This window comes from Mercenaria mercenaria, unplaced genomic scaffold, assembly GCF_021730395.1.
Source record: "Mercenaria mercenaria strain notata unplaced genomic scaffold, MADL_Memer_1 contig_3516, whole genome shotgun sequence".
NCBI classification, from domain to species: Eukaryota; Metazoa; Mollusca; class Bivalvia; order Venerida; family Veneridae; genus Mercenaria; species Mercenaria mercenaria.
In genome coordinates this window covers 7,164-19,756 of record NW_026461662.1, presented here as the reverse complement: position 1 = coordinate 19,756, position 12,593 = coordinate 7,164, and the positions used below count along the sequence as shown (strand labels likewise).

Here is a 12,593-nt window from a genome sequence, read left to right as displayed (position 1 = left end):
ATCTGTGTCGTATGGTTATAATATCTAGTTTTATACTGCAATTTAATTGCTTTATACATAGAAGTATATCTGATTTTATTGTGCATTTGTGACTCAGAGATAGAGTTTTGATCTGATGAGGCAGCTGCAGTGCTGAACACTTAAAAGGCACAAAAATGCTGAATACGTTAGAAGAGGTTAAATGGCAAGAAAGGCAGAAAGGAACTCAATCCAGGCCAATGTGAAAATTAAAAGAAAAATGAGAGAGAAAGAAAGAAGGATTGTAGAATGAGACAGCAACAAGAAGTAGAGAAGAGTAACTCAAAACTAGATTAGTTAAGAAAGCAGAACTAATATCAAAATCACATGATGAAGGAAAAAGAGTGGAAAGAAATTTATGTGTCCGCACAAACAGGATCTGTCATAGGAGATAAGAGACAATGTTGTTGCACTTATAGATGAAACTACTATGACAGATAATGGGGCTACATTTTCAACACCAAGACATCTGAAAATTTGAAAAAAAAAAGTTACAAAAAAAATATAGACATGTGTACTTTCGTTAGATAATCATAGTGTAGTGTCCATAACCATGAACTTAATTTCTTTTTTCTGGTTAGTGACATTCTTGAGTGAAAAAGTGTAAGTGTTAGTTGTGTGATATGAATACAAAGTATTGATAATAATGTATCATTTAGAGAACTTGGTATTGCTTATTAAGTTACAAGATTTCATGAAAACAGGAAGTTTTCAGATTTTGTTATTCTGTTTTCTTTTTCACTGGTTTTAATTTGGCAAGTTGTATATTTTTGTTTGAAGAATATCAAATTTAAATACACTTTCCATTCAGATATCATTTTAACATTATACCAAATAATTCATGAGTGGGTTTAATGTTTTTAACATAATCTAATGCAAAACAATTGTTGAGGCTTTTTGTAGTGTCCGTAACCATTTACTGGTATCTATCAATATTTAGGATTTTTTTGAAAATTAATCACTTTCCCTTTAATCTAAGTCATTAAGTTTTCATCATTAACACTGAAATTGAAGATGTCAGATGATTTGAAATATACATGTTTTTTTAGCAACAAAGTAATATCCAACAATATGTTTCTTTTTTCAGTGTCTATACCTTTTCCAGTCCTATTTTTGCCTTGCATTATGTATTTCCATGTGTTTGTCCTACAAAACAGTAAAAATAGTTCAAGTTTATCATAAATTTGAACCTTTATTTTACAAAATGTACCACTTGTAGTGTCCGTAACCAGCAAAAATATGCATTTTATCAGCCTTTAAAAATTACATTTCCGATGCAAGTACCAGCAAACCACTTAAGTTGCTTATACTTCAAGCATTCTACTATGTAGAAAAATACTTTTTTTGCCAAAATTAAGAACTTATTTTTTCACCTCCAAGTGCAACACTACTGTTCCCTATATTGTGTTTCACCCGTGTGTATATTACTGCTCTCACTCTTTTAACAACATGAATATCATGTATCATGTAACATATAGCAACATGCTTTTAACAACTGCCCCGATCTCCCAGTTATGATCAGAGATTGATTGTTGGGAGTATCTCCGTAGATGTAGACATGATAAATCAATGTTAATGTGTATGCATCTGCTTGTAGAGTTATTTGTGGAATGTAGAAAATAAATTTAAAAAACTGAACTAATTGAGTGATATTATATTAATTCTATTTTTTTTAACATTATTGATCCTCTGCAGTGCGCACCTTTTTCTTTAAAAAATTTAAGTGGCGGAAAAAACAGTGGAAACACTGGGAAGCAACTACCGGCTGAAAAATCAATACACACCTGCAAGAGTCTGGTTGCGTAGAAGTAAGTTTAGCGAAAATTAAATGGAAACTACAAGGATTTAATGGCAAATAATCGGGAATTTAGGTGAAATTAAGGTCGAATATATACTGTGGCAACCATTTATTGGATGATTTATCTGCTTTTTGTGCATGTTGAGTGATAAAATAAATTCATGTTTTACGCTTTGGTGAATCTTCGACGTATCGAACGTAAACGGTACTTGGCTGATGTCAGATGCGTCTCGTGCGTTATTTTGGGAAATGCTAAGGGATCGGAACCACAGGAAGGGTCGAATTGACAAGAAGTAGGCATATGCGTTCAAATCACTTGAAATTTTCAGAGTGTCAGTTCTGAACCATTCCTGTCTAGAAAATAACAAACATTAAATTATTTGACAACTTTAAGGCAAAAAACGAGATTATGAGAAAACCTGAGAATACGAGAAACAGGGATAATGGTTGTTTGTGAAATCTGTCCCGATACATCCAAACGCGACATTCCAAATTGCCTGCTGCACAGTAAATGGGCCAAATGTGTTAGCACCAAAGTCAAAAATTAAAGTTAAAGATTTCTTACCTGTTAAGCCTTTTTCGTGAAGTTGTATGTTTTAACTTCATGAAAAAGTAAAATAATAGATATCTTTTTGCTGATTTTTGTTTTTATACATCATTTTCTATCAGTGGTTGGGCAAGGGGACGGATGTTACATGGCAATGTAAAAAGCTTGTTTCTGAAGCTGTTTACTATCATTTAGATGAGAAAATTCACCAAATCAATAAACCAGTACATATTTACAAGAAACTTATAAAAAATTTGCCAAAAATTGAAAAAATAATTTTTTTTTGTTATTTTACCTGTCGAAGCAGAGAAGGTAAAAACAGCCATACTCATATTTTTCCTGTTACCATTTATAATATTACACTTAATTGGATAACAACCTTTTAAATAAAGACCCAAGAACATAAGTTATTAAACAATTCAGTGTTTTGTATATTTCTTTTTTATATAGGCTTCAAAACTAGCAAAGAGAAACTGATGGTAAAGGGGGACGGACGTTACATTATGAGGGGACGGACGTTACACTAATTATATACATTTGTTTTTCAAGCTTTAATGTTGCTTTACTGAATAAATACAGATTCTGTTAATGTTAAACCTATCTAGATGAATGAAAAATGATACAAAGTAATAAAATAAAAAGAAATTATTATGCTGAATTAGAGTTTTAAAATATGGAGAGAAAAAGAAAACAGTATTTTTTAATCAGGAAATTGATAGTGTTCATCCTATGTATTCACTGACTTAATGAAAGGTGTTTCTAAATTTTCATTACTATGCTAATGTCATTCAATAAAAGATATGTGTGTGGTAATGGTACATCTTACTGCTAGAGTTAAGTAAATTAGGATGGACGTTACAAATTCACCATAATTTCTAACAATTTTTTTTTGCAAAAACTATGTTGAAGCATAAAACAAAACGAAACAGAACAAAATGAGAAAATGTATTAAGTTATTTCTTTTCATGAACATGTAAATGATATGTATCATATAATATCATACACTTTTAAGAAAGTGACAGTAATAATGATCTCAGCACAAGAAGGGGATAAGAGCCCTGACATCAAACACTTTTTTAACTGAGGTGAGGAGGATCATTTTGTTTCATTTTGAATTTCACAGATACTGCTATAAATCATATTCATATACAAAAGTCATAGATTAAGAAAAATCCCTGAAGTATGTAATCTGAAAGTAATGCTGAAAATACATTTATATAGACAGTGTTTTCTATTCCCCAGTTTTGGGGATAGAAGGAAGGATCCATTAGGAGGGGAAAAATATGCTGTAATGACTAAAATACTTTTTGGGTCCTTAATATGAGTGTGAAAAAAAAATACCCTGGACCCTGTACAACAGTTGGTACATTTACTTAAAATATATGTGATTCATTGCCATGACACATCGGATTTTGTTTATGAAATGATCATAGTTTAGAATTTTTTGTATTCAATTTAAGGGTCTACACAACCATATGGCCATCATCACTGGCATGAGCCTGGATCATAAAATAAGTTCAACTTAAAAGAATTTCACACATCTAGTCCCACTCCTAATCTGCATATGACAGCAAGCTCCTCCCCTTTCTCACTTTTTCAAAAGAAATCACTTTGTATATACAAGGTTCATTAAGAGAGTCAGTGTTTTTACAAGACTAGGTATGGATCCAGAAACGTATATACAGGGTCCAGTTTTATGGCACCTTGTATAACGCTTAAGTTTTCCCAAAGTATGTGTTTATGCAAGTGTTGTTTTTAGAATCTTACAAGGATACGGAGATATATACATGTATAATTGGGCCCAGTTAAGTGGATCCATTTTATCAGTTTTGTTTATTTTTCTCATGCTGTTTTTATAGCCAACTGTTGTTCCAGCAGGGGTCTTGTTACATGTGACATATTATTCTTTTGAATAATGTCCTCATATTTGTAAATAAATCAAATGTTTTATTGGGAATGATTTAACACACAGCATCTTTATTTATCAATATATAAACTACAAAAAGTTACTGATGGATAACAAAATCAGAATATAAGAAATATTCAATTATCACAATTTTTGTAACGTCCGTCCCCCTATTTTTCAGATGGAGATGATACAACATCATATAAATCTAAATGAATGTTTTTATATATTTATTACTTATTGATCCATGTCCTATCATATCATATCAGGAGTTAATTTCATTTAAATTTCCTCACATAGCATAAAAAACAAAGATTTTTGCTCCAATTTTCAGGTCTTTTTTCTAGTTTTCAATTTAAAATACTCAGAAGTATGGGGAAAAAAAATTTTCAACATTGTTTTTGATAATTTCATACTTTTTACATACTCTTGTGAAATAATAGTATCAGATATTACCATCAAAACATTAAAACACTGCATTTTGTACAAAATTAAGAAAAGCATATATAGGGGGACGGACGTTACAGGGACGGACGTTACACATAACTTTTGATATTTATCATTTTTTTTGCCAGCAAGGCTGCAGATCTATTTATTTTTCATTTTTTCATGATAGGTATGTCATCAGTCAGGGGTGTAACTGTTTTAAGTTATGTAACCTATTTCAGTTACTTTCTCAAGCATTTTATAACCTGTATTAGTTATAAAATAAGGATAACCCAGGTAAGTTATTCAAAAAAAGCCTTTTTACTGTTCTCACAAAGTGACCTTTAAAGTATAATTAGTAGCAAACTGTGGTTAATCAAATTCTCTTTTAGTCTGATCATGACCTGATGAGCATAATGGGCTGTTAAGAGTTTTATAGCTTAAATACCATTTGCGTAAGACTTTATCAGCCTTGCGTAAAAAAATTTACTGCACAGCTGGAAAGATAATTTTTTAAGGCCATGGGTTCAGGAAATGATTGCATTAGTCACATTCAAAATGAGGAACTGACACAGGAGGGCTTTGAAATATTTTATGATAACTGAAACAAGTTATGAAAGTAAACGCAGTAACTCAAATGGGTTATAAACTGTGATAACTTGAAACAGTTACACCCCTGACTGGTCATTAACCCTTTACCACACAGAACAGAAGCCAAAGTAACCGCTTTTACATAACACTGATAAGTGATAATCAATAATCAATAATCGGTATATGGCTGATAAAGGTGACTGTCTTATCTGAACAGAGGTGTTGGCATTATTTTGTGATTACACACACACATGTTAAAAATGTCATTATTTTAATATTTTCTGTAAGTTTGACATTATTTTTGTCAATATAAAGTTTATAGCAATTTAAATTCTCTTTCCGATGATACAAAATTTATTGTAGTTTCTCTTTGAGTTTCGAAGATATAAAGTGTTAAAGTACGGGAATATATATTTTTAGGCATAAAATTCTTTTTTGGATTACTTTCACATTGAAATTCATATACAATTTCATTTTGATGTTTGAAAGTTTGATTTATAGTTAATAGACTTATCTTCCGAATCGGAATAGGTAAGTATTTTTATATAAAAAACAACCATCAAACTGAATAACACTACAAAAATAACGGATCGTAAAATTTCTGAAAGTGCAAAAAGATCGTGGAGATCGAGACTCGTAACCGACTACAGTATTCTTGTGCTAAAAATTAAATATTTTTAAGATAATATTACGTAATATTTTGATGATCAAACGTCGGTACATCACGGGTGACTTCCGCAGCAATTAACTCTTGGGGTGTCATAAAATATTTGAAAGCCGCGGTTCTTCTGTTTTGATTAACACTTCCCGTTATTTAAGGCCATAAATTCCAAGCCATCGTATACACAAATTGTTGTTTAGGGGAAATCTGCATGCATCACGCGTGACCTTCATGACCTAACACATTTAAAAATACTTTGATGTTAAATGGTTGTTATTTTTAGAACGAGGAAAGCCCCGCGAAACGGCTAGTTGCAAGCAGTTTCTCAGTAATTTTCCATGACGTAGCGTCGTGCACATGCAAAGTACTCGATAAATTTAAATAGTAACCACATGATCTTTTACGTAAATAATGATGACGAAATCCCATATTTTGAGTTAGTAAACATCCGGAATTTGTTTCTTTAGGAAAAGAACGAAAATAAAGCGATTGATTATGAGACACGGGATAAAACGATTCTGTTCAAATGGCCGTTAATCGGTATAATACGTTTCTATCGGGGAACCGATAGACACGGGTCAATACGTTTCTGTTTGGTAATCGATAGATACGGTGATAAACGTTTCCATGTGGGAAAGGGTTAAGCCTATTTTCAGCCATAAAATGGCTTTCAAATTTTTTTTGGGTTGATTATGTAATTTTTTTTTACTGCAGCATTTGAATACTAATAAGACACATTAAAAACAGTTTTATCAAAACTTGAAACAGATGTTCCTCTATAAATAAAATGCAGTTATGCCTGCTTCTTGTCAATTCGACCCTTCCTGTGGTTTCGATCCCTTAGCATTTTCCGAAATAACGCACGAGACGCATCTGACATCAGCCAAGTACCGGTTACGTTCGATACGTCGAAGATTCACCTAGGCGTAAAACGCGAATTTATCGCTCAACATGCGCAAACAGCAGATAAATCGTCAAACAAATGGTTGACACAGTATATATTCGACCTTAATTTCATCTAAATTCCCGATTATTTGCCATTAAATCGTTGAAGTTTCCATTTAATTTTCGCTAAACTTTCTTCCACGCAACCGTACTCTTGCAGGTGTGTATTGATTTTTCAGCCGGTAGTTGCTTCCCTTTCAAAAACCCCGTATATTACCGTTAAATTCATACTTACTGGTCCGCCATTTTTAATGCAAAATGAGGCGAGCGGCTGACGTTTTCGCGGGTTGTTGGGTCATGCAATTGTCCGCGCACCTGCTCTTTTGACTCTAAATTTCTTGATTTTGCTTTGAATCTTATTTAATAATACATTTTGTTGCATAATGCCAGTATTTTTGATTTTTCAACCAACTAATTGGTGTCTTATAGAGGGTCAAACGAAATAAGGCTGCAGTGCCTAAAACTAATTTCTTCGTCCAGAAACTAACCATCCAGTTGACATGTGTTTTTAAAAAGTTACACTTTCCAGTTTGTACATCGTTATTTTACAATTCTACATACAAGTGGCTTCAGGATGGAATGAACAAAGTGAACTGTGCGGTAAATACTAATTTTTCACGTTAAACAAGACTTTCTACACATATGCATTCAGAGGGTGCGAATTAACAAGAAAGCTTTTTAGTGATTCAGACCGATGACATGGCTGGTTTTATGTATGCATAATTTATATATTTTATATTTCTTTGTGTTTTAAGCTATTTATGGGTGGTTTTCAAAATAATGAAGCTTTTTCTTCTCTCTCACCTTACTTTAATTCAGTTCAGTTTTAGAATGTGTTTTGGAGCAAAATATATCCAAATCAATGTACTCAATAAATGTGTGCAATTTTATCTTGCTGGCTCAAGCAGTTTTAAAGTTATATTAAATTATATAGCTAATTTTGTCCCCTGTGCACCCAAAAAAGTGTGACATTTTGCATGAAGTATAGTTTTCAACTGAGCTTTACTTTTTAAAACCATGATTTATTGTTACAGCTTTGGCTTTTTAATGTAACTTAAACTCTGCACATTTAAATAAAATACTTCTTTTCATTACCTACATCTTATTGTTACCAATATTTCACATCTTGTGATGGAACCCTTTTCACGAAAAATAGTGAAAAAAATACTAAATTTAAATGTTGAACACTACAATTTCATAACCCTATTACTTTTCTAAAGTCTTAATGTTTTTCTAAGATCTTTATCCTTTCAGCTGTGAAGACACAGTATGATTTTTTTCTTTAATAAATCAACTTTCTCAGAAACTTGATGAATGTCTATACACCTAAAAATGTCCCCTGTGCACCTTTTCAGTTGTTAAGTGTCAGATTTCTTTTATTCTTTAAATAAAATGGGATTTTACTTTATTTTCCTTGAAAGGGAGTTACAACAGATACAAAAGCAGCCTTCAACTTCACATATTACTGACTGTTAAACATTCACAAGGCCAAAAGTGATGTCCCCTGTGCACCCTTTTTTTTGACATATATCAATTATCATAGCATTACTGTAATTTGTGGTGGCATTTCTATATTCTTAGCAGTGTGTATGCAAAATTTAGGCATTACTTGATAATTTAGCATTATATAAGAAACCCTGGACAATTAAAAATTCATTGTTTGCATTTTTTTCCGAAGTTGCCAATTTTCAAGTTTAAAAGTGGAAATATCAAGTTTATTGCTTCTTAAGCTCTTAAGTTTACCTAAATATGTAAATGTTCACTAGTAAATATTATGTAGTTAAAAGAATTTTACTTACCATGAACATATTCTATGAATAAATATTTTGATACAATTTGTCCCCTGTGCACCCTTTTTAGTAACATTATAAAGTATGTATGAATTTTACTATTCCATTTTATCATGCATGGTATTTTGTCATTTTTCTAATATGAATAAGCAGTTCATGTAAATTAAATGATTTCAATTTGTTAGTTATGTATAAAGTCACTTATTTTTCATTTAAAGCGTTACATTTTGTTGAATTTTCATGTTTTTGTAGTGAAAATTTTCAATTTTGTAGTTATTTTGTGGAATAAACCATTTTTTGATAGTATTTGTCTAAAGTTTATTACCAGTAGTCTTTTTATGAATAGAAAACTAATAATGGATGAATATTACACTGATCTTCAGTATGTGTCCCCTGTGCATCTTTAAAATAACTCAATTTTGAGTAGACAATTCTAGAAATTAGAATTACTGGACATTCTTGAAATTTGGCATGTGGTTTATAAACATGCAACATGTCAGAAAAAAGTTGGTTTTATAATTATATGATAGTTATTTTGCATTCAGCAACAACTTTTCTAGGTAAAGTTTTATTTTCATGTCAAATTTGTGCAGAAAGGGTGATTTTAAAAACCAATGTCCACAAACATATGATTAAAGAAGTTTCAAACCATACACATACACCCATTACTTATCATTTATGTTGAAAAAATTACTGTTATACATATTTCCTTGTCATAAAACCATGCAACATTTATCACCCACCTTACTGGAAATTCACTGAACTTTCGAATTAAAGGCTGAAATATATTCTGATTGGCATTTCTCAACACTTCCCCAAAGTTATTTCCTTGAAATTTGAAGTATTTGCTATAATAAAAAATAGGTGACCACCATAAGAAATAAGTTTGAATTTTCAACCCCTATGTCACACTTTTGCTTCATTATTTTGAAAACCACCCTTATATCTTTGAAGGAATGCCCAAAATATACTTTGACCTAATTTTGACCCTCGCACATGTCTTTGTTAATGCGCATGCGCAGAAGGAAGTGTTAAGGGGATCGAAACTACAGCATAACAGGCTACATGTTTTTTGAAAAAATTGGCCCATTTACTGTGCAGCAGGCAAAATAGCCTGATTGAAAATCACCGCGCATTTCAGTGTAACAATCACAAACCCATTATTTAAAATAAGTAAAAATCGGTATAACGGCCGATATCCGGGTACACAATAAGAGCCCAATTAGTGTACCTATCATGTGACCTTTTTGTATCTAAAAATTTTAGTAAAATCCACAGGAAAGCGTCCAAGTTAAAAATGACAATATAAAACTGCATTGAAAACGCACAAAACAAACATTTCTAACTACAAAATTAGTCAACGAAATCTTAGGAAACTTAGTAAAACTGTAATATTGAATGCCTACTTCCTCAAAATTAGCAAATTTTTCCACCCCATATGTGTACTCAAAATTTGATGACGCAGGCCACAGCCGCCACAAAGCGCTATGACTAAAACCCGAAACCCGGACCCGGTAATGGAACAGAATACTTTGCAGACGAGTACTGCAGACATTATACACAAAGAAGGATTTTGCAGACAATATAGGTAAAGAACTTCAACCACCCCTACGACTTACAGACAAATCCAGCATCATCCCGATGAAGAATGAATAAAGAATAAACCTATGCATTTCTATCATATATCACTTGAAATAATCAGGCGCGTAGCTACCTATACGCCAGTACGCCCGTGAATCCACATAATTTTGCCATTTTTTCTTTACATATAATTAGTACTATATATGATAAAAGGGGCCTTAATTCAAAGCTAGAATATGTCTGGGTATTGGTGGTGGTATGATTGTTTTGTTTTTGTAAGTTCCAATTTTTAAATAGATGTTATAAAAATGTTTTAATACTGTTAACGGGATCACCTAAAACCCGTGACAATCTTGAATTCCGTGATGCCCGTGACGACATAAATACGTGACAAACACCTAATATCCGTGACACATTGAATTTTCCGTGATGGACTACTTAAAGTACTAAACACCGTGACGCTATCTATTTTTAGAAATAGGATTGTATTCGGCAAACTACGGAACACCCCGTATAACAATGGACGCAAATAACTGCAAATTATTAATTTACGAATGCATCCGCAAGTATAAAGTCGGTTAAAAAGCGCTTGTTGCTTATGTTGTATTGTTTCTCTGCCATGCCGACTTAAAATAAAATTTATCTTATCTTATCTTAAGGATACCCGCGGTTTCCCACAAAACACCCAAGGGGACAACTGTCATGACCAAGGACTGTCTATACTATTCTTTTTATTACAGTAACTGAAAACCAACAAGAGACCAACTTGAAAACACGGTCCATGAATGTAGTTGTGGAGGGTGAAAACTCTAAGAGTGTCAGAGTAGAGTCCGGTGTTCCCCAAGGTACAGTCCTGGGACCTCTGATGTTCCTCTGCCATATAAATGATCTACCACTGAGTGTGAAGTCTTCTGTTCGCCTCTTCGCCGATAATTGTCTGCTTTATAGAGTGATAAAGAACAACAATGATCACCTTGCACTCCAAAAAGATCTGGAAGAACTTGAAAATGGGCAAAAACGTGCGGCATGAAATTTAATGCTAAAAAGTGCTACATTCTGAGTATTAAAAGTAAATCAACACACTTTTATGAACTAGACAAAACAATTCTAAAACAAGTGGACTCAAACCCTTACCTTGGAATTTTAATCTCACAAGATCTGAACTGGTCTAGTCACATCTCAAACATTTGCAAAAAGGCGAACTCATCACTTGGCTTCCTGCGCAGAAATCTTAAACACTGCCCAACACAATGTCGAAAAACAGCTTTCATTGCCTTGGTTCGATCACAACTTGAATATGGATCAATAGTTTGGGACCCACACTTAAAGAAAGACATTGATAAGATTGAAAGAATTCAGAGACAAGGAGCAAGATTCATTCTAAACGACTATCGGAGCAGAGAGGAAGGGTCGGTTACAAACATGCTAAAGACTCTAAAATTGAATACACTGCAAGACCGCCGTACCTACAACAGGCTAGTGATGCTCTACAAAATAGCAGGGGGTATGGTGCCGGCAGTGGATCCCGAGGAATACCTGACAGTAAAACGGAAAGGAAGAGCTGTGAGAACAAAAGCTTATGAAAACTACGTAACAAGCAATATATTAGAAAGAAGGGCAACATTAAACTCTAGCCCATTCAAAGTCCCTTTTGCTCATTCAGATCAATATAAAAACTCATTCTTTGTGAAATCCGTGGTAGATTGGAACCACCTGGAAGACAGCGCAGTGCTAGCACATACAGTCGAGAGCTTCAAGGCAGCTCTCCCTCAGTGCTAATAAACTCTCCCCCGTAGGGTTATACCAGAATTGGTCCTCCTACGTAACTGAATAGATACAGATACAGAAGATAAAATTAAGAACAAAGATTTATTTAAATTTATAAACTTAACCAGCTCCGTTCGATAAGTACAATGCAGCTTTATGAAATTTAACAGAAGTTTGTCTGAAAACACGTTTTTAAAATGCTGCCGTTTTTTCAGTTATTAAAGCTTTTTCCATTCTGTTTTGATATCTTCTGGTCGACAGTCTGAATTTTATGCCTGTAGTATTTTGCATTCATTTACGATAAAAACGAAATATTAAGGACAAGAAAATAGAAACGATCACGTTGTATGTTATATTACGGGTATATTTAAAAAATCGGTTGTTTCTATATATTTTTGCTTAACATTCTGCCATTATCTTATCATAATTGCTATAGAATTCAATTCGAGCTATTTTTTTTTCTAGCGGTGCTGAAAGTTTCAGGTGATAATAACAAATGATGAATGCACTACGCGCGTTTTTTTGTGTACGTAACGCCTAAATTTCGCAGTGCCTTGTTGAAC

At 32.9% G+C, this 12,593-nt stretch overlaps 1 protein-coding gene across 1 annotated transcript in view; it reads right to left on the bottom strand.

The window, feature by feature from the left end:
- The window catches only part of LOC128553127 (WASH complex subunit 1-like), a 48,924-nt gene extending 38,748 nt beyond the window's left edge, over positions 1 to 10,176 (bottom strand). The window contains exon 1 of the mRNA XM_053534244.1: positions 10,089 to 10,176. The gene's annotated coding sequence lies outside the window, so the exon portion shown is untranslated. The remainder of the gene's footprint in view (positions 1 to 10,088) is intronic.
- Between the last annotated feature and the right edge of the window lie 2,417 nt (positions 10,177 to 12,593).